General features: G+C 35.8%; 1 pseudogene; it reads left to right on the top strand.

The window, feature by feature from the left end:
• The first annotated feature begins 2,059 nt into the window (after positions 1-2,059).
• Positions 2,060-7,976, top strand: LOC110314386 (annotated as a pseudogene).
• The last annotated feature ends 15,383 nt before the right edge of the window (positions 7,977-23,359 follow it).

Raw genomic sequence — 23,359 nt, 5'->3', positions numbered from 1 at the left:
GACCAAGCCTTAGTACTGCTCTTGGGCGCACACCTCTCCTCAGGTGGGGAAAGGCGCTGGATACCGGGGGACTACTCCCGGGCGAACACCCCTCCTCGGGCGGGGAAAGGTGCCAGGTGCCGGATCAGCCTGGGGACTGCTGCCAGGCGAACACCCCTCCTTGGGCGGGACAGGCGCCAGACGACCGGGACCAGACCTGGGTCCCTCCTCTCCAGTCCGCTCTCCTGCATCTTAGTTTTAATGGCTATTTTACAGTCAAATTTCAATTACCCAGAATTCCTAAATATATGGGATACTTGTTTTGGATACACCAGTTACTCTCATCTAACTTAAAATGTCTTATAAGAAATAACCAATGGTAAATATGAGCCTAATGTTCCTTTTAACAATTTTCCCTAAATAAACTTCAGTGTCTTCATTTAAAACTGACTTAAACAATTTTTATAGTTTTTATTATGTATAAAATAATCCAACAACTTGATGGTCAAATTGATGCTAGTTCTTTGTAACATTTTATAATTATTTTAATTTGTCCAATGTGGCTGATATGCTTTCTTTCAAGTATATATAGTGATGACTCAGGAAGTATTTTATTTTTTATATTATTTTACTTAAAATAACAGATGAATTGCCTCCTTCTCCTATATCCCTCTCCTAATAAATGACTCTCTTATTTTTAAATTATTCTCATAAGCACACACACACACACACACACACACACACACACACACACACACAAATACACACACACTTACAGTCATGGAAGTACAAATTTGGGCTTATTTGGGTTTGATTTTGAAAGTAATTAGTAGACTCATATGCTTAAATGCTTGGTCTCTAACTGGTTGCATTCATTGAATTATTGTGGAACCTGTAATAGATGCAGCAGCACTTGACCCTGTAAGTCAATGGAGGTGGCCAATAAAGTTTTATAATTCAACCTTACTTCTTTCTCATTTTCTGGTTCTTCCTACCATGCCTTTGTTCAATGATAGAATATATTCCTCCAAACTATAAACCAAATTATCTCTTCCTCCTTTTTCTTGCCTTTTGCCAGGTGTGTTTGTTTGTTTGTTTATATGCACAAGGCAAGAAAGAGTAATAAATATGTAGAGTACAAAAGAGAGGGGTTTTAAGGACATTGAGGTACCTCTGCCAATTATTTTGTCACAGAAAAAGGTAAAGACAAACTGGGAAGTGTATACATCCTGTATGGTGAGGGAAGATCTTTAAAGTCTCAATGAAAGGTATGATAAAATGGAGCAAGACAGATATTTAAAGTAATTGGGAAAATGTTCTCAAAGTGACTTAAGATATTTCAAATTCTAAATATTTATTAATCCAACAGAAGGAAATGTAAGTTATACCACACAGCTAATACAGAAGACCATAAAGGTTAACACTAAAAACAGTTACTTTTAAAAAAAAAATTAACAAGCCTGAGAACTTTCTTTCTTATAGGAACAGAACAATAAAGGAAAGAAAATAGAAAGAGCTATTTAAAAATTTTAAGAATGATAACAAATACAGTTAAATTATGTATACTTACAATAATTTAAAATAAAGAAAATAATTTTCAGAGACAATTTAAGTTATTTAGGAGAGGATGATTCTAGAGACTAGCAATGAAAGAAATAGTAAATGGTGTTCTTCAGGAAAAAAAGAAAATTATTCCATGAGGAAATACAACAATAAGTAAGAATAAAGTATTTTGTCAAGCAACAAAATAAAATATTTAGAATGATTATCAATGATATTATTTTAAAACTTTACACAAAATGAACAGTCCAAAACTTATATGGAGCTCTGTATCCAGGTTACCTGTATCTTTCTGTCCCATGGTAAGCAACATTTCATAAACACTTAGAAAATTAACCTATTCACCACCACAAGAATAGCCCATCCAAGAGGAAAGAACACACCTCCCGATTTGCAAAACTGCAAAACACTTCACATATTCAGAGTGGTATTCACTGAAGCCCACACAGGAATCAGCATGTGCATAGAAAGAAAAAGAAAGAAAGAAAGAAAGAAAGAAAGAAAGAAAGAAAGAAAGAAAGAAAGAAAGAAAGAAAGAAAGAAAGCTTTTCCTGTTCTAGAAAGAGCATTATCTTGTCCTGAATGGAAAAATCATTTTCATATCAATCTCATTTCAAGTTGATTACATAGACACACTGGGAATCAAGTACAAACAAAGAAAATAAAATGAAACAACAACAACAAAACATTGAATTCCCATTGGTGCAGTAGTTTTATTAACATTAGAGAAATAACCAAATATACATTCTATTTGATTTAAGGCCCACTCCATGATACCAAGAACATTTGACTAGGTAGATTATAGTGGTTAGAGGAAAATTCTTTTACTCTTAATTTAATAAATGAACACAGTAATAAAAAGAACCTTAATAATGTATTTCTATATCCATGGATCAGTGTAGTGTTCAAATTTTATCAGGGAACTTCTTAAAATAGATGGTTATTAACACAGAGACTTACAAATGGGTAACATGGTGCAGAGAGTGGGAGATTTTTGAGTGCTTAGCCCTTTGTGTGATATTCATATCTTTAACACAACTGAATGCATATATCCCTGAATGTTAGGGAAAGCCCTAACATTCAGGAATCGATGCAGAAGATTTTAAGAGCTAGAGTTGCCGGGCAATGTTAAGTAAATGGTACTTTCAGATATAACAGGGCAGATGCACATAATATGTGATCTCACCGAGATTGTGAGAGCATAAATAAGGTCAGGACAGACAAAATCAAAGCATGGAGGAGAGAAGGGGGACATAAAGCCATCCTCCTAAACAAGAAGTTATTTGCTATAGATAGCTGCTATGACAAGGAAAATCAGTTTTCTTCACTGGAGTGACACTGGGTATATCAACCATATTTCTGTACTGTATCCATGCTCAAAAGTAGTTGGCCAAACCAAATTTGACTCCCTGTTTTTGTGGTATTTTTTGTGGTAATTTTTTAAGAGAAAGAGCATGAAGTTGGGTTTGTAAGGAGAGAATGTCTGGAAGGAATTTGGAATTTTGAAATGTTATGACAAAAATATATTCTCTGCATTATTAAGGAATATTTATTTAAAAAAAAAAGAAGAAAAGATTACAATGATACACCCTCAAGAGGTATAAATAATTAAGGATAAGACTATTTCATTGTGAGACTTATGAGAAATTATGGCTATTACAAACTCTTTCCTAAATTTTCCTTATAACTTATACATTTTAAATGACTAAAAGCACCATATATTTAAAATAATTTTAAAGGCTCAAATTTGTAGTTTAGGAGTAGTCATCTGCTATAATAAATGGAAAGGCTTTTGCAATAATATTAGAAATTAGTCCTGTATAAAGTTGAGGAAAAATCCAACTACTCATCCAAATAGAATTATTTATCAACGTACCATAATCACTATGTGTCAAAATCTAAGCATCACATATTATGGGTCATCATCTCCCTGAGATTCATACACTTGTTATTTCAAGCACACTATTTGACTTCTGCTTACTTGATATTAAATGATAGAATATAAATAGAGTAATAAAATGTAATCTTTTGTTTAAAAAGAGAAAAGGCTTAACACAAATGACAATTCATATCCAGGTTCAAACCTTCTAAAATGGGGAGTGCAAAAATGTCATAGCATATCATAGTGCTGAAAGCCATGACCTACAGATGTGTTTTCTTAGAGTATTTTCTTTTTTCTACTTTCTATGGTGGCACCTATCATGCCCTCTAGAAGGATCTTTTGTGATATATATTTCTTTATTTACATTTTAAATGTTATCCCCTTTCCTAGTTTCCCCTCTGAAAATCCCCTATCACCCCCCTCCCCCTGCTCCACAACTTACCCACTCCCTCTTACTGGTCCTGGAATTCCCCTACCCTGGAGCATAGAACCTTCACAGGACCAAGGGCCTCTCCTCCCTTTGATGACCGACTAGGCCATCCTCTGCTACATAAGCAGTTACAGACAAGAGCAACAATATGAACTAACCAGTACTCCAAGAGCACTCTGGGACTAAACCACCAATCAAAGAAATCTTTTGTGCTTGTTATCATCTATGCAATATTTGAAGCTTATCAGCAAATGTTTTCCATCTATATTTTTCATTGCATAGCTTCAAATGCCTAGAGTTGCTTTATAGTTTACACATTCATAATTTTTTTTAGTCCTGGCTAAAATATAGTTCATGTATGTTTTTTTGAGTGTTTTTTGTTATGACAAATTTCCAATCTTATATTACTTAATTAGAGGGTTATGTTCTGAAAGACACAACTTCAAGTGATGTTGATTTTGTCATTATGTAAACAATATAGTGTCTTTATACAAACTAATATGACAGTACTGTCATTATGCAATGCAATATTATGGTATCTCTGTAACACATGTAGTTGCTAGTTAAGTAAAATATGTTTATGCAGTGTAGGACTATACTCCATTTCTTTCCCAATTTGTTTTAGGTTTACTTTATATACAGAAAAATAATTATGCTTTTAAGATTATGATCATTAATTTCCATTCCCTTATCTTGTAACCAAGGACCAAAGTGTTAGACTACAAGAGCAGCACGAGCTGTTAAGCACTGAGCCAATTCTCCAGCCTCAACTTATTCATTTTTTAAAACATTTTATTAGATTTTTTTTAATTTACATTTCAAATGTTATCTCCCCTTTTTTGTTTCCTCTCCAAAAACCCCCATCACAATGTAAATGTTCAAGGATTTTGTTCCAAGTCACCCAAGGATTAGTTCCATAAGATAACATTATTCCATCTTTGCGTTTACTATTAAAACTGTTGCTTCTGAGAAGAGAACATGAATCTTTTTAAAATGTGAACATTGCAAGCTATGGATAATTTGGAATAAATGCTCCTACTTCAATGGATTTTTATATCTGTTATCTATCTTTACAAATATAGAACCAGGCAGAATTACTAGAGAAGCGAATGCAGGAAATTGAGGAAATGGAGAAAGAGTTGGGCCCTTGGCAAAAAGACCTAACAAGCAAGAAGAATCAGAGTCCTGTTGAAAGACCCTTGACAGAGAACTCACCTAATAAAATGAGCCAAGAGAAACTTGAAGAGTCAAATTCCATTGGCCAAGACCAGACATTCACGGAGCATAGTGGAGAGGGTGGTGCACCAAAGATTAATTATAATGGAGTGATTGGAGTTGTTATGTTAATTACCCTGAGAACAGTAATAATAAGACACTGAGTGTTGGGGCTGGTGAGATGGCTCAGTGGGTAAGAGCACCCGACTGCTCTTCTGAAGGTCCTGAGTTCAAATCCCAGCAACCACATGGTGGCTCACAACCACCCGCAACCAGATCTGACACCCTCTTCTGGAGTGTCTGAAGACAGCTACAGTGTACTTACATATAATAAATAAATAAATCTTTAAAAAAAAAAAAAAACACTGAGGGTTGAAGAGGATCTGCATAATGCTAATGACTGTGATGTCCATACTTTGAATCAGGAACCTAGTTTCCTAAACTTTTCAAATGGAGACAGCAGTCCGTCTCAAGAAACAGACTCTTGCACATCCACGGCCTCTGAGGTGTCTGAGACCATGGTGTACCAGTCCTCTGTAAAGCAGTCACTCACCCGACAGAACATCACCCACCTCCAGGAGAGCATTCGGGCAGATACACCTTCTGGGGATGAGCAGGAGTACAATGGAGCACTGGACAACAAAAGAAAATTCTCTGCTGGAAATTTTCTTATTAATTCCTGTGAACCAAAAAATGCAGAGAAGCTCAACGTGAAGTTTGCTGACCTTGGGAATGCCTAGTAGGTGCACAAGCATTTCACTGAAGATATCCAGACAAGGCAGTATCAGTCTTTGGAAGTCCTAATAGGATCTGGCTATAACACCCTTGCTGACATCTGGAGCACAGAATGCATGACCTTTGAATTAGCCACAGGGGACTATTTGTTTGAGCCTCATTCAGGGGAGGATTTACACAGGATCGCCAGGATCATGGATCATAGAACTTCTAGGGAAGGTGCCTCACACGCTCATTGTGGTAGGAAAATACTCCAAGGAATTTTTTTCACCAAAAAATTTGACCTGAAACACATCAACAAGCTGAAGCCTTGGGGTCTGCTGGAGGTTCTGGTGAAAAAGTATGAGTGGCCTCAGGAGGCTGCAGGCTTCACAGATTTCCTGTTGCCCATGTTGGAGCTTATGCCTGAGAAGAGAGCCACTGCTGCTGAGTGTCTCCAGCATCCTTGGCTAAACTACAAAGCTAGTCCTGCCACTGCAGCAGAGCTTATCAGATGGACCCTTCCTCCAGCCCAACCCTCAAACTTCCCTCTCCTTTTTCAGGGCAAAGCTCTTTATTTCAAATATATATATATATATATATATATACATATATATATATATATATATATATCTCCAACATGTTCATTTGGGTTTGCTTCCTTGATCCTGTGGAAATCCCCACAGCCATTGGGCATCCTAGGTGAATTTGGCTATTTTACAAATTCATTTTTAGCCAAGAAACATATATTCTTATTTGTAGCAATCTAGTCCCACCAGATTATTCCTTCTTCAAACAAAAAATATACTTAACCATAATGTTACCTTTGTTATTCATTAGGCCTCTGTTTAAAGTTAGGGTGATTTTTATTTTTTTTTTTTTTGTACCCACTGAGAAGTGTCTCTGGCTATACTAAGTCAACTTCTGATTCGTTAGAATAAAAACGACTATGGCCTATAGAGTAAGTAAGATGTGACATCTGGATGAGAAAGAAATTTGGAAAAGGAGAAAGTTGCAGGGGAAGTCAGGAGTATGAAAGTGAGGAAAGGTAACAAACAGCCAACTGGCAGAACTTAAATTAGTATAAACGGGATAATTGAATTATGTTCTCATGGGAAACAGGCCTAGCATAAGGCTATAAGCTACTAAATAAATATAAATCTCTGCGTCATTATTTAGGAGCTGGAATTGATATAGAAAAGGTCAGTATGGTTGCAGTGTTCATTTTCTTCCCCATCTTTCCAATCATTTTGACATTCACCTTCCAAGGTTGTCTCAGTTGTATTACTTTCTGAGGATAAGGCTTCCATGGATAACTTTGATAGTGATAAGAAATTCTTCTTTCTGTGCATTCCTGTTATACCTTTCACAATGTTTTAATGATCTATTTCTTGGAAGTATCTTCACTTTCAACCTGGTTTATCTCTACCAATCTCTTATTATGATTTAATTACTGTTGTAGATACATGTTGAGGAAGTAAAAACTCTAAGTAATTTAGCTATTGGAGTTCTTTTCTCTTCGAGGGATTAATGTAATTATTATAAAACAATTATTGTAATGTGATATTTGCATCATATATATATATACAGTAATAAATATTAAATAAATATTTGCAACAGAAATAACATAAATCAGTACTGTAAAGTTATTGTGAGTCTTTTAAAATACTAAACAGAAAGGTCTTTTCATTCCAATTTAAAAACCTTTTATTTATATATTGTGTGCTTGTGATTATGCATTGCTCATTTATGTCATTTCACCTATGTGGAGTTCAGAGGGCAGCTTCAGGGGACATTTTTCTATTTGCATTGTGCAGACTTCAGGGACTGAACTCAGGTTCTTGGGGTTTGTATCAAGTACCTTTTCTCACTGTAAGTAGTGTAGTCAGACTCAATGATTTTTTTTTCATAAGTAGTTTCTTAATTCTCTGTATTTTCAGGGAATATGTCAATCTTAAATATATGGTAAGTCTACAGCCATTATATAATAACCCCATTAATTATTCTCATTGATACCTCAGTAGTTCTGAATATTCATCACTTTTTAAATAGCCATACCAGGGAATTTGGAGTAAGTTTAGCCGACCCGTTATTTCTGGAACTTATTGAATCTCTCATAATAAATCAGGTGGGAATTATTTCATGTCTGGTGAACAGCAAGTGTCCTTGAGTGTGACCCATAGTACTACTTCTTGATGAGGAGAAGTTATAAAATGCTTCTATCATTTATCAATGGTACATATTATTATTATGGAGATGTTTGCTGTTAATTTGCCATTGAAGGTATTACTTTTATAAATTTGTAATATTGATTACCTTTATGCTGTAAATTTTGTCAGAAAATTCAAATGTAATGAATAATAGAAGAGGAAGGAAAATATTGAAAAAATTAATCATTTAGGGCTCAATAAAATTTTGCTAACATGAAAATTCTATTTTGCAATGCCAGCTCCAATACTGTTTATAATTCAGTCTAATTATGATATTTTGTTCTGCAACTAATCTCTTTGGCTTCAAAAATATCTGTTAGTTGCTCACACATGATCATATTTTTAAAAAAATAATTTGATAACATACTAATTTCTTATACTCTTACTTTTGAAATATCTAAGTGAGAATAGAATACTAAGTAGAAACTGAGAATTTAACATGACCAGAAAAAAAGCATGACATAGCCATAGGTCAATAATATTATATTGTCATTTTTATGCCATAAGGATTGGGGGTAAATTATTTATAATCCTCCAGCAGTCCCTTATCTGTAGGTTTTGTAGTTTATATTCTTTTGATTCACTGCCTGAGGAGGTATAATAGCAAGTGAGATCCTTGGATTAACAGCTACACATACTTGTCATAGATAACCTGTGAACTTCTTATGATTTTTATCCACATCTCAAAAGACAAAATCTTGTAAGCATATTTCCTTTCCATCCTCTTAATCAGAAATCTAAATTGAGAACAAAATATTATCCTTGGTCAGATATATTCATATATATGGTATTAGCTTTTCTTCATGATTTTTAATGCATAGCTACACAAAATGGAGAAATCTTAGAAAACAGCATCTCTATTTCTGAAAAAGATGGATTAAAAGTATAGTTGATAATATTCATAGATTTAATGTTAAACAATAATAGAACATGCCTTTTGTGTAAAGACTTATTTGTAAAGGAAAAAAGATTCTCTTTGATTTTTTTCAAGCATAATGTTCACTTTGAAATATACCTAAAACTCAATCAATCATGTTGTTTGATGACCATTTACTGAGCACAGGTACTGCTAATAATACCATTTTATTAAAATCATAGACACAGATATAAAAATAATGCAACAACTGGGTATGGTTATAGTCATTTTTTTTCCCATAAAGATCCACCACAAACTTAAAATGCTGGTAGAAATTTTCAAGCAGATCTTGTTTATATTTCGCTAAAGTTCCCTGGTTACACTGAGATTTTCCAGGCACTATCTTCACTTCAACCAAATTAGACAGTATTATTAATAACTGTTATTTTTAAGCTATATAGTTGTTTGTGATTTTTATGTGTGGTTTAAACAAATTGACTGCCCTTATCTCAACTCTTCCCAGGTTTACCACATTTCCATAACCACCCAACATTTTAACTTGTTAGTTGTACCCTGTCATGGGCAACCTATGCTGCCCAAATAGTCTTAGATATGAGCCACTCAATAGGAACATGTTCAGTTTAACATAGTTTGCTCTTTTAGAGAACTACCTCTTACAATAAATAATAATTTGTAATAGTTTCTCAGATAGACGTCTATCATGTACCCAACTTCCCTTTCTACTCTGAAATTTGGTCTGGCTTGGGCTTATATGGATCTTGTTCACACTGTCACAATCACTATGAGCTCATATATGTTATTGCTGGGTTTTATTCAGATCACAGATTCTTTGTAATGGTCCACCATCTCTGACTGCTACCCATTTTTTATATAATGAACCCTGAGGCTTTCCAGGAAAATGATATCTATGTCATATTTATGTATATATTTCTATGTATGGTGGAATACTCTGCAGCCCCTTATTTTCATAGATTGGCCAGTTTTGGGTCTTTGTGTTGATCACCATCCACTACAAACAAAGGTGTCTCTAGTGAGAGTTGAGGAACACTTTAATATGTGGGTATAATGATAAATCCAATTCATTATTTTAATAAAATAAAAATCATTGGATTTTATTAAATTTAAACAATTATCAGGTTTGGGGATGTAGCATATTGGTACATGGCTTACCCAGAGCATAATAGAGAAAAATATTTATATAATATATGGCTAGTTATAATGGTTCCTCTAAATATATGCATACCAAAATAATTTCATGTTCATATAATTGAGATACTTATTTGTCATCTTATAAACAAAGCATCCTTTCCAGTAAGAATAATAGAAACAGGAGCAATGGCTTATGCCTTTGGAAATTGATACAACTAGATCAGGTACATGGGGACTTTGCTGCATAATGCAGCTTCAAAAGGCACATTCTCTGGGTAATCCCAAATGAAATTTTTACATATTTAGAAATATTGCATTTTTGTATATTTTGGTAAGTCTTCTCATAAGTATTTTTTAGGCTGAAAGTTGACCATAGTAACACAAAGTTAGAAATTTAAGTACACACTTTGTTTAATACTGGAAGAAAGTAACTATCCATTCAGTGTCTCTTTAATAACACTCATGAAAATCTTAACATGTCTCTTATCTACCCAAAATCCAATTATTGTAAAGTTGTTACAGTTATAAATTAATAAATAAAATTCGTAAAGGAAAACAAAAGCAGGGTATGAAAAATACCTAGTCTGAGTTACTATATTTTCAAATAAGTATTTCAATTATGTTAGACATAGAGTAAGTATATAGTTGTGATTTATTATCACCTAAACAGAGATTGCTTGTGATTGATTGCTTACTTTGTATAAGATAGTTCTGAATTTTAGAAATTTAAAGTAATTAAAATTACCCTTTATTCCATCATTAGATTCATAATTGAAATAAAAATAACCATCCACCTACCTATCGTATTTTAAAGTAACAACATCTCAAGCTGTGTAACATTCAATTTTTTAAATATATGCATTATCCATATATATATATATATATATATATATTCATATTACATATAAGATCGTAAGACCTATGTGTTAGTAGTTTTGTATGGGGCATTGGGCTATGCACAGACAGGCTGGTCTCCAGTAGAGCTGAGATCTGAACCCTGGGAATGGTTATAATGCACCTTCATGACAGAGTAGGTGTTCCCTTATGTTCCTAGAACTCTGGCTTCTGACTAAGTTACTGTCCCCCACAGCCCCCACAAGAGAAGCTTGGCTAGAAGTCATGTAGGCAATGGCCCAAGCTTCTGACCTTCAGGCTAAACTCCTCCCCAGTTATTTAGCAACAGTGAAGACCATAAAAAGGGCTATCCAGCCCCATCTTGCTCTCTTACTTGTCTCTCTTACCTCTTAACCCTCACTCTCATCCTCTCTCCCCCTCTCTTTGTCATCTCACCTCTCTCCTCTCTCCTTGTCTTCCCTCTCTCTCTCTCTCTCTCTCTCTCTCTCTCTCTCTCTCTCTCTCTCTCTCTCTCTCTCTTCTCTCTTTCTCCCAGCATTTCTACAATAAAACTCTAAAATCATAATCTCTGCTCATCAAGGCTGCACACACTTTCTCAGATGTGGGGAACCTCTTCCCTCATCCCTCTCTCCTATAACCCTGGTGGCTTTAGCAAAGTAGCTCTGGGGTCCCCAGGTAGGGCTGCCCCTTGGCCACCCCCTGAAGTGTGGGTCAGAGGCTTGTATGCCCAATCAGAGATGAATGGAAAGTGTATGGCAGCTCTCCCATGCCTAACAGACAAGATAATAGGTAAAACTCCTGTGGTGCGTTGGTCTTCCCCCCCTTTCCCCTGGGGCCCCTTTTTAGTTCCCGACAGTTTTGTAATTGCACCAAATTTAATTTTAGAAAATCAAAATCATGGTACATGCATGTAATTAGAAGACCAAATGCATACTTAGAAACAATGCATACTTAAAAAAATAAATGTTTAAAAGAGGCTCACATAGATCATAGTTAATTCATCTCATTCCATAGCTGTTTACCTATTATTTTAGAAATATGTTATTCATTAAAAGAAACAATATTCAGTAATTATCAAGATATTGAAAGTGTAGCTTAGGAAATGATTGAAACAATGGAGACTTAGTTAAACTGAACTTATTATTTAACTAAAACTTTTTTTTCCTGTCAAATGGAACTGTCTAGAGCAAGGGCACTGATTCATAAACTATGGAGAAGACATGTAACTTACAAACCTCTCACAAATGGGCAATTATACTGCTTGCTTGCACAAGTTATTTCTTTTTAGAAATATAGTACTTACTAACAAAAAATCTTTAATATAGTGAACACAGTAACAACCACAAACTTGAAAGTGAGTTCAGAAATCATACAGTTTAAGTTATTGCTTCTGGACTCTTAATAAACTAAGTAATTTAAACACTTTCAGTGAAAACACAAATAAAATGATAGAAATATTTATAAATATTCAGGCTACAATTAACACTAGAAAAACTTGTAACAAGTAATTCAGAAGCCAAGCAAAAATAAATGTAAAGTGGACCCAAGAGAAAAATAAATTGATATTTACCTTCCAAGTTAAAAATATTGGACAAACATTAACTTCAACTGTGAATTTCAAACATCTAACATCCGTGGAGAGAATAGACAGAGCAAATATTTGAATAGGAAACACCATCAACTTGATTTGGAGACCAAAAGAGCCATACCTCCAAAGTGAGAAAATATTAGAAAAAAAAAATCTTGTTTCCTCCCATATTCAGAAGAATGTATGGGAACATTTAATTGGACTTGCATTAAGAACCAGGACAGTTTGATGTTGTCTATTGGCTTGCTGTATATTGCTTTATGTTTAGGTATGTGCCCTGTATTCCTGATTTCTCTAATCTTTTAACATAAAGTGGTGTTAAATTTTATCAAAGGCTTTTTTAGCATCCAAGGAAATAATTGGGTGATTTCTTTCTTTCACTTTGTTTACATGGTGAGTTACATGTAATAGATTTTCACATGTTGAAGCATCCCTACATCCCTGGCATGAAGCCAACTTGATCTTCATGGATGATGTATTTCACATATACCTGGATTTAGTTTATGAGTATTTTATTGAGTTTTTTTTTTATAGATGTTCATAAGAGAAATCGGTCTGAATTTTGTTTCCCTTCTTGAGTGTTCATGAGATTCAGTTATCGTGGTGAACATTCCCTCATAGAATGAGTTTGGCACTGTTCCTTCTGTTTATATTTTGTAGAACTGTTTGAGGACTGGTTGAATTAGCTATTCTTTGAAAATCTGGAAAAATTGTACACTAAAACCATCTGGCCCTGAGCATTTTATTGTTGTTGTTGTTGTTGTTGTTGTAGAGAGACTTTTAATGACTGTTTGTATTTCTTTGGCATTACAAGATTGTTTAAATAATTTACCTGATTTTGATTTAACTTTGGTAAATGGCATCTGTGTAGAAAATCATCAGTATTATTAAGAGTTTCCAATTTTGTGGAGTATTGGTTTTTGAAGTAAGACATAATGATTCTTTGAACTTCTTCAGTGTCAGTTGTTATATGTCCCTTTTCATTGCTGATTTTATTTATTTGAATACTATCCCTCTGTCTCTTAGTTAGTTTGACTAAGGGTTTATCTATCCTGTTGATTTTCTCAAAGATCAAGTTCTTTGTTTCCTTGATTCTATCTATTGTTTAATTTGTTTCTAACTGATTTCAGCCCTGACTTTGATTATTTTTTGCCTTCTACACTGCTTTGGTGTGCTTGGATTTTTTGATGTTGTTTTGTTTTGTTTTGTTTTTCTGGCACATTCAGGTGTACTTTAAAAATCTGGTATGCGAACTTTCTAATTTCTCTATGGAGGCATTTACTGCTATATGCAGCAAACCAGTAACCAAAAACCAAATGGAGAGAAACAAAGCGATAGTGATAAAAATTGCCTGGTATTGGTACAGATACAGACATGGTGATCAATGCAATTGAATCAAAGACCCAGAAATAAACCCACACACCTATGGACACTTTATTTTTGATAAATAAGTCAAAACTATACAATGAAAAAAGGAAAGAATCTTCAATAAATGATACTGGTCAAACCAGATTTTTACTTATAGAAGAAAATAAATAGATCCATAGTTATCACCTTGCACAAAACTCAAGTTCAAGTGGTTCATTGACCTCAACATTAAAACAAATACACTATATCTCAAAGAACAGAAAGTGGGAAATAACTTTGAAAGCACTGATAAAGAAATGATTTCCTAAACAGAAGAGTAATGGCTTAGGCTCGAAGATCAACAATTGATAAATGTGAAGTCATGGAACAGGAAAGCTTTCTTAAGGCAAAGAACACTGTGAATAGGAAAAAAACCCTGAAGCCTACAGATTGTGAAAGGATATTTACCAACCCTAAATCTGAATATTTAATATCTAAACTTGCACAGAACTCAAGAAGGTAGAAACCAACAACCTAAATCACACAATTAAAAAAAAATGTGGTCCAGTGATAAACAGAGAATTCTCAACAGAGAAATCTTGAATGGCTGAGAAAACTTAAAGAAATGTTCAAAATCCTTAGTCATCAGAGAAATGCAAATCAATTCAGCTCTTGGTTTCCATCTTACACTTATCAGAATGGCTATGATCAAAAACTCAAGAGGCAACACATGTTTTCCAGAATGTAGAGCAAGGGGAAAACTTCTCCACTGCTGGTCAGAATGTAAACTTTTACAACTTTTGAAATCAATGTGTCAGTTTCTCAGAAAACTGGGAATAGTTCTACCTTAAGACTCAGCTATACTACTACTGGGTATATACCCAGAAGATACTATACCAACTGCCCAAAACACTTCTCATTCTATATTTATAGCAGGTGTACTCATAATAACCAGAAGCTAGTAACAATCTACATGTCCCTCAACTCCATAGTGGAGAAACAAAATATAGTACATCTATACAATGAAATACTATTCAGGTATTATAAACAAAGAAATCATGTATTGTGCAGACAAATGAATGGAACTTCAGACTATTATCCTGATTGAGGTAACCCAGTCCCCAAATGACATTCATGGTAAGTACTCACTCATAAGTGGATATTAGACATAATAAACACGATATTCACACTGGAATCTACAGACCAAATAAGCTGAACAGGAGGGAAAGCTCAAGCAAGGATGCTTGAGTATCATTTAGAAAGAGAAATAAAATAGTCCTGCGAGGCATAGGGAGGGAGGTAAATTTGTCTGTGAGGTGCATGAAATGTGGCATGGAATCAGATTTGGAGAGAGTGAGGATAGAGAGCCACTTGAGGACCCAGCTATGACACCACTGTATATATAACCAAAAGATACTCCAGCATATAACAAGGACAGATGCTCCACTATGTTCATATTAGTCATGTTTATAACAGCCAGAAGCTGGAAAGAACCCAGATGTTCTTCAACAGAGGAATGGATACAGAAAATTTGGTACATTTATACAATGGAGTACTACTCAGCTATTAAAACGATGATTTCATGAAATTCTTAGGCAAATGGATGGAACCAGAAAATATCGGCCATCAATGGGAAGAGAGGCTCCTTGGTCTTGCCCCAGTACAGGAGAATGCCAGGGCCAAGAAGTGGGAGTGGGTGGTAGGGGAGCAGGGTGCAGGGAGGGTGTAGAAGACCTTTGGGATAGCATTTGAAATGTAAAGGAAGAAAATATCTAATAAAAAAAGAAAAAAAAGAAATATAAACAGAGAATAAAAAAAGAAAGAAAGTAAATATCATCCTTAGTGAGGTAACCCAATCACAAAAAACATACATGGTATGCATTCATTGATGAATGGATATTAGCTGAAAAGCTAGAATACTCAAAATTCAATTCACAGACCACATGAAGCTCATGAAAGGGAAGATCAAAGTGTGGATGCTTCAGTCCACTTAGAAAGGGCAACAAAATACTCACAGGACAAACTATATAGAAAAAGTGTGGCACAGAGATTGAAGGAAAGGCCATATAAAGACTGCCCCAACTGAGGACCCATCCCATATACAGTCACCAAGCTCAGACACTATTGCGGATGGCAGGAAGTGCTTGCTGACAGGAGCCTGATATTCCTGTCTCCTGAAAGGTTCTGCCAGAGTCTGACAAGTACAGAAGCAGATGCTTGCAACCAACCATTGGACTGAGCATGATGCCCCCAATGGAGGAGTTAGAGAAAGGATTGAAGGAGCTGAAGGGGTTTGTAACCTCATAGGAAGAACAATATCAACCAACTAGACCCTCCAGAGCTCCCAGGGACTAAATCACCATCCAAAGAGTATATATGGAAGGACCCATGGCTACAGCCATATATATAGCAGAGGATGGCCTTGTCAGACATCAAAGAAAGAAGAGGCCTTTGGTGCCATGAAGGCTCGGTGCACTAGTGTAGGGGAATATGAGGGCAGGGATGTGGGAGTGGATGGAAGAACACCCTCATAGAAGCAGGGGGAGGGAGGATAGGATAGGGGGTTTCTTGGGGGGGATCAGGAAAGGTGATAACCTTTGAAATGTAATAAAGAAAATGCCCAATAAATAAAAAGAGCCATAAAGCCAGGATAATGAATGGAAATATGCAGCTGGTAGTAGTGGAGAGTCTAGAGACATGATAGAGACCTGGGAGGTAAGAGATTCCCAGGAGTCAACTGGAATGATCTTGGCTGAGACTCATAGCAGTAGAGAATTTTGATGACTGATTCTATTTCTTTTGTGGTTATAGGACTTTTAAGATGGTTTATCTCTTTCTGATTTAACCTTGGTACCTATTATCTGTCTAGAAAGTTTTCGATTTCAGCCAGACTTTCCAGTTGTCAAAAGGGAACACTCCTCAGTTACTGGTGGGATTGAAAGATGGTACAACCACTCTGGAAATCAGTCTGGCATTTCCTCAGAAAACTGGACATAGTACTACCTGAGGACCCAGCTATATCACTCCTGCATATATAACCAGAAGATGTTCTGACATGTAATAAAGACACATGCTCTACTACATTGATAGCAGCCATATTTGGAATAGCCAGAAGCTTGAAACAACCCAGATGTCCCTCAACAGAAAACTGAATGCAGAAATTATGGTATATTTATACAGTGGAGTACTACTCAGCAATTAAAAACAATGACTTCATGAAATTCTCAGGCAAATGGATGTAACTTGAGAATATCATACAGAGTGAGGTGACTCAATCACAAAGGAACAAGCACGGTATGTGCTCACAAATAAGTGGATATTAGCCCAAATTTTCAGAATACCCAGGATTCTATTCACAGATTATATGAAGCCTAAGAATAAGAAAGACTAAAATGTGGATGTTTCAGTTCTTTTTAGAAGGGTGAACAAAAAAATACTCACAGGAGGAATTATGTAGACAGTGTGGAGCAGAGACTGAAGGAAAGGCCATTCAGAGACTGCCCCACTTGGGGATCCTTCACATACACAGCCACCAAATGCAGATACTATAGTGGATGCCAAGAAGTGCATTCTGACCGAAGCCTGATATGGATGTCTCCTGAGAGGCTCTGCCAGAGCCTGACAAATACAAAGGTGGAGGCTCTAAGCCAACCACTGGACTGAGCTCATAGATCCTAGAAGTAGGAGTTGGAAAACGGAGTGAAGGAGATGAAGGGTTTTGCAGCCCCATGGAGGGAGCAACGATGTCAACAGGCCAGAGTCCCTGATGCTCCCGGTGACTGGACCACCAACCAAAGAATACACATGAAGCTACCCATGGTGTTGACCACATATATAGCAGAAGATGACCTTGTTGGAGATCAGTAGAAGAAGATATCCTCAGGACTGAGGGTTTCAGATGCCCAAGTGTAGGGGAATGCCTGGGTAGGAAGATAGGAGTAAATAAAGAAAATATCCAAGGAGGAAAATAAAGGGAAACTCATGAAACTAAAATGCTTCTATAAGGTAAAAAAAATATGATCCAAAAGAAAAAATGGCAACATACAGAATGGGAAAAAAATCTTCACCACTATTATATTTGACAGAGGGCTAATATCCAAAATATATAAAGAACTCAAGAATGTACACACCATCAAACCAAGTAAGAATAGTTTTAAAATGGGGTACATAGCTAAACAAAAATTCTTAACAGAGGAATCTCTAAGAGCAGAGAATCCCTTAAAGAAATTATCCGTACCCTTAGACATCACAGAAATACCAATCAGAATGACTTTGAGATTCTAACTTACAGCTGTCAGAATGGTTAAGATAAAATTTTCATGTTAGAGCTCATGATGGCAAGGGGGACACTCCTCCATTGCTCACTGGAATACAAATGTGTACAGCCACTTTGAAAATCAATATGGCAACTCTTCAGAAAATGGGAAATTAATCTACTCTGAAACCCATGAATACTACTCCTAGACATATACCCAAGAGATACTCCATCTTACCATAAGGACACTTACTCAACTATGTTCATAGCAATTTTATTCATGGTAGCCAGATCCTGGAAACAACTTACATATCCCTCAACCAAAGAACAGATAAAGAAAATGTGGTACATCTACAGGATGAGGTATTTTTCAGCTGTGAAATACTATGATGAAGCTTGCAGGAAAATAGATGGAACTATGAAAGAAATCCTGAATGGTGATAAGACCAATAACTATCAAAACAAAAACAAAATATTCAATAAAAAGATCTCTGATAAAACTGTCACATACTCAGAGATTGGTGCCTAGCCCAATTTTCATCAGAGAAACATCATCCAACAGACAATTATTAGGCAAAATCCATGGAACTTGGAAGGAAGGATTAGACTCTGTGGCCTAAAGACACCAGGAGAACACAGACCACCAAAGTGACTAAACTGGGAGGCTCACAGAGACAGACTAAATCACAATTGCAGACCCTGTATAGGTCTGATCTAGGTTATCTGCATATATGTTATGGTTCGTGTTTTTTGGCACACAAAACAGAGGAAGTATGTAGAGGAGGTATCTCTGACTCTTTTAAATATAATATTTTATTTATTATCTGGAAATTTACCTTAATACAGCCCAATCACATTCACTTCTGAGTACTCCCATATCTACTTTAACACATATGATATCCCCCAATACCTAAGATGAAGAAAAAAATGAAGAGAAAGAAAAATAATACCAAGTTAAATTTGCTCTGTTCATATAGTCAATGGAACATGTTCTAACCTCCAGTGTCTAGCCCCTTATAGAAAACTGAGTTCTTTCTGACTCCCAGCCCTGCCTCCAACAGAAATCCATCCACTGTGAGGAGCTACATGCTAGCATTCTTATTACTATTTTTAAGAGTTCATTTTAATAGATATCTCTGTAGACTTTTTCTTTTGGGGGATACAATGTGGAAGAGAGGTTGACACAGAAGCCTTCCATATCTCTCATTCTCAACTGAGAGTCCACAGTCACTGATACCACTGCAAAAGAAGCTTTTTTGCCCTTCATAGTCAGTGGCATCATGGATCATAGACTTCCACATAGGTTCTGGTAATGTCCATGGACATCAACAAGTCTTCAGGTAGTACCAAAGAAAATGGATATGCATATGGTCTTTGGTGGTACCATGGGCCATGGACATCAACACCATCCTTCATGCAGCAAGGCCATGGACACCAACACGGACACTAGCAGCAACACAGACCTAAGATATCAACAGGGCCTCAGGAAGCAGGCCAGGCCACATATATCAACATAGCTTCTTGTCGTGGCTTGCCCCTCTGACCACAACATATCTTCAGTTGGCAGCATAAATAATAGCAATCCACATTGCCTTCAGTAATAACATGGTACAAAAACATCTACAGGGCCTCCAACTACAAGAGGACCAAGGACAATAATATGGACCTCAGTTGAAGAAAGGATGATGGAACATCAACATGGCCTCAGGTAGCATCACAAACCACCTCTGTGACAAGCATGATAGTGTTCTTGGTATGTTTTGTGCCTGGGTCTGTGATGATATATGTAGTCAATGTTAAAATGGGGGCCAGGGGAGTTTCAGTGGTCTGTGCTACCACCTAAATAGATCTTGATATCTGTGGACCATGGTATTGCTCATGGATGTTTGAGTGTCCTTGGGCTGTGCTTCCTCTACAGGCCATGTTGATTTTTAATCATATATATCTACACAGAAGGCTGGGTAGACATCTTTGAGTCTTTTGCCTGTGTTTGGAACACTTGTCTTCCTACTGGGTTGCTTTATCCAACCTTGATATGAGGGTGTAGGCCTTGTTTTGATGAAGCTTGTTATGTCATGTTCAATTAATATCACTGGGAGACTTGTTATATTTTTGAGTGGAAGAGGAAGAGTGGATCTAGAACAGAGGGGAGATGGGGAAGGGTTTTGCAAGGAGTGGCGCTAAGGGACACTCTGGTCAGTATGTCAGTTATGTAAAGTGCTGAGGGCCAGCCCCAGTGGGGGTCTTCTTTCCTGTTGGTTCTTCCTGAGTCAACAGAGATGGAAAGTTGGCTGAGGGTATGACTTTGTATTACAAGATATTTAGGGTTATTGTATAATAATAAAAAGTTTACTAATTTAAGTCTAAGTTATATTCCTACTATAGCTGACCTGCCTTCTGTGATGCTCTGAGGCCAGAAACTGCAGTTTCTTGCACTTAGTTTCTCTTCTTAAAACAACACGAGATAAAGTATAGGATTAATTGATAGAGCCTTTTCCCTTTTGTCCAGATGCCTTGAGCTTGTCAGACTGGGGGTTGGGGGGAGTAGTTTGGAGCAATAAACTTCTATTGAACCAGAAAAAGCAAACAATACTTTTAGAAGGAAAAACTTTTACATAGGCAAATATGCATAAACACACATAAATTGTTATTAAGATTCACACACGCTCATTTATGCATTTTCATTAAGACCAGTTGGGTATAGCTTGCATGCATTCTCACAATTAAATACTTACACACACACATACACACACACACACACACACACACACACACACGCACACACACACTCACACTCACACACTTACACATTCATATAGAGCAAAAGATCAAGCACCAGTACTGAAAGAACTCACTCATTCTGGATTAAAAAAAAAAAAAAAAAAAAGAGCTCCACTCTTTATTGCATAGAGAAAGAAAAATCTTCTACATTTGTAATGCTAAATAAATTAACCCCAAGTTTGTAAGAAAAAATTCTTTGTCATTTTAAGAAAGGACCTGTTCTATTTCATAGGAAGGAGAAGACAGCCTGTTCCTTCTGCCCCCTGCAGCTCCTTTTATCCTCCAACCCTCTGCATTCTGCACATTGCTCTCTTTGTATTTTTATGTTACCTATAGTTTCTAAGTTATTTAACTCTGTATTCTCCTTCTAATCTTGCTCTCCCCCCTGCTCTGATGTCACAGTAATGCTTAGTCTTAATGCCTTTCCTCCCAATGTTATGCCTATACTTCTAAGATATTCTTTAGTTAAGTTCTGTCTAAACAGTGTTCTGTCTAAAAACATCTCCTCAGCTTAGTTTCATCTCAGGTCAGTTCCTCTCAGCTCAGTTTTGACTCTTCTCTTTGTCCTCAACACTTGAACATCTTTCAGATTACATGATCACATGTTAAGTACTTCATTATAAGTTCACACATACAATCAAATAATAAATTGGATGAGAAATTTACAGCAGAATGTTTACATGCATATACATTAGGAGTAATTATCTGCCTAAGCATCTATCACCTCTCACAGCTCCTCAGGTTTACAGAAATTTAAAATCCATAACTAAGTTTTTTGTTAAGTTTTATATAGATAAACCCAGGCAAGGTTTTATCTTCTATCCTAGTACCTATACTAAATCATTAGTTCCCTTTTTATGACCTTTGGTTAACTGTTTTACAACCTCTTGGAATGTACACTGAGTAGGAGAAAGTCTGGTTACTATCTAAGAAGCAATTAACAGGTGACACTCGGGAGACTAATGGAGTTCTCAATTCAGTTTTGACTATTAGGAAAAGATATAATAGCAGTCCTATTATAAAAGAGCTTAATAATCACTGATATAATTTTAGGAATTCTTATAGGATCATCATTAAGACTTGAGAAGTCATCTATCTGCCTATATAGCATCATTACAAGACAGTAAATATGCATAGATCTCCAGATAACTGTTCAAAGAGGGTGGGACAATACTTAGTGTTTGTTATATAAGTTTAATCATAACAGGAAAAAACTTAGTTATGGATTTTAAATTTCTGTAAACCTGAGGAGCTGTGAGAGGTGATAGATGCTTAGTCAATAATTACTCCTAATGTATATGCATGTAAACATTCTGCTGTAAATTTCTCATCCAATTTATTAGTTCAGAAATATAACAGAAATCTTTCCTAAATGAATTCTGTTAGGGCCTTGCCTATAAGAGCAAATCTATGGAACATTAATCTGAAGCAGACCATCACAGGAAGATTACTTGCTAATTATTAGATTGTCCTTTTGTGGCTCCTGACATTAAGAATAAAAAACAGTAAATAGTAAGGTACTAGTAAGAGTTGCTCATAGACAAGCAAAGCTACATGGAAGACTTTTGACCAGGCAGGCTACCTGCAAGAATCAGAAACCTCTTAACCTAAATATATGAAAACTCGTCCTTCGTACAAACTCACTTATACATCATATTTTGTTTTTATTTTATTATATTTTCAGCTTTTAAAATGGTATTATAGTTGCTATTCCTAGTGTTCAATTTGTCAAATTTTGTAAGTAGGCATGAAACACACTAGAGGTTATTTGTAATAAATAATGTATACATTTCATGCAACTATTATACCTTGCATCCACAGCATGTATTTTTCTCAATAAAAGATGTTTGAAAATAATAATAATAATAATAATAATAATAATAATAATAATAATAATAAAGAATCAGAAACCAGAAACCAGCCAACCTTCCTGAAAGAGTATAGGACCAAGTGAATTACATTGAAAGACACTATCTGTTGTGTTGCCTAAAGGCTGTGCAATGTGCCTGGGTTTTCAGGGTTTGTGGTCTTTTACTCTTATTGGGATGGGCTTTGGTAATGCAGTTTCATTGTGTCATTTCTGCTTACCCATATTTCTGTAATAATCCCAATAAAAATATTTGGTTCACCAAGCTGAACTTTGGTGATATCTGTACATTGGTTTGTTAAAGGGTTCCATACCTGGGGTGAATAAGCATATATATTTCATCACGCCAGGAAAGGTTTTTGTCACACAATAATATTGTGACATAGAAATAGGCCTATGGGAGAGAGAGCTAGTATATTGTGGTTTACACAAAAACTGTAACTACAAAATTGGTCCAAGTGTTTAAACACTTGGCCCATAGCTGGTGGCATTATTTGGGGAAGGTATGGAAACTTCAGAAAGTAGAGCTTTGCTAAAGGAAGAACATCATTGAAGATTAGCTTAGCTTGAGGGTATATAGATTCTCCTTACTTCCAATTCTCTCTCTCTCTCTCTCTCTCTCTCTCTCTCTCTCTCTCTCTCTCTCTCTC

Source organism: Mus pahari, chromosome X, assembly GCF_900095145.1.
Source record: "Mus pahari chromosome X, PAHARI_EIJ_v1.1, whole genome shotgun sequence".
NCBI lineage: Eukaryota > Metazoa > Chordata > Mammalia > Rodentia > Muridae > Mus > Mus pahari.
Note: the sequence above shows the minus strand (reverse complement) of the source record. Positions and strands in the feature narration are given on the sequence as shown.